Genomic DNA, 1,051 nt, shown 5'->3' with positions numbered 1-1,051 from the left:
TCTTAGATCGACCATACTAGGTAGCATGTCACTATACGTTTACTCAATACTAAATCTCTTGCCAAGAAAATACTCTTTATTTTGTTTTGAGTCAGATGACCCTCGGCTAAACTGCGTATATTTTGATGCATATGAATATTTGGCGGACAAATTCATGGAACAATTTCAACACCCAAAATTGGAGGATCGCATGGCTAGTTAAAGCTCACATTGCTGGGCAAGAGAATTTGATTGGAGGTGTTACTATATGATATCACATGGCATATGAAAGTCCCACGTCGATGCAAAGTGGACTTAGGAGAAGGAAACCACGTGGCAACATAATGACATCACTACAAAATGGAACCAAAGTACGCTTCGTCAGAGTCCCTTTGCAAAGGCGAATCTATCAGATCAGGGCCGAACTTGGGGGTACTATAGGGTCAATTAACCCCCGAGTTTCTGCCTTTTTTTTTGGTGCCTTTTTTTTTTTTTAAGAATGTCAAAATTTAAAACTTACATCATAAATATATTATGCAACCGATAACTCCAAACTCAACTTTGTACCTTTATCTCTCTCTCACAATTTGTCGACTACGGACTGTCATTACCATTACAATTCACCCACCATTTAAAAGTTTGATTGTAACCCCCTAACATAAAAGGTCTAGTCCACCACCGCCATGGGTCGAAATGAGACAAAGCCACCAGCATGCAAAACTCACTTTTTGCCAAAGATAAGAAGTTGACTTGATAGGCTGAGACCCGATAGGTGAAGGGCTGAACCTCGCGATGAAAGATCGAGCCCGATTAATAAGATTGCAGCAATGTATCAGTCAAAGCTATGAGGAAACATCCAAGTATCTCATCTCCTTAAAGGGAACAAACAAGTATCTTTTTGGTCTTGTCGCAAAACAGATGATCTGAAGAATCTAATGAAAAGAACAACCTAGCCAAAGTGTGAATGCCACATCCCAGATAAATCAACCTATTATCAAAATCGGTTATAAATCGGAAACATGTACTAAACGAAAGTAAAAAGATTAAAAAAATCCATTGGCATGGAATATCT

The sequence above is a fragment of the Olea europaea genome, unplaced genomic scaffold (assembly GCF_002742605.1).
Source record: "Olea europaea var. sylvestris unplaced genomic scaffold, O_europaea_v1 scaffold990, whole genome shotgun sequence".
Lineage (NCBI taxonomy): Eukaryota > Viridiplantae > Streptophyta > Magnoliopsida > Lamiales > Oleaceae > Olea > Olea europaea.
This window is presented reverse-complemented; position numbering follows the sequence as displayed.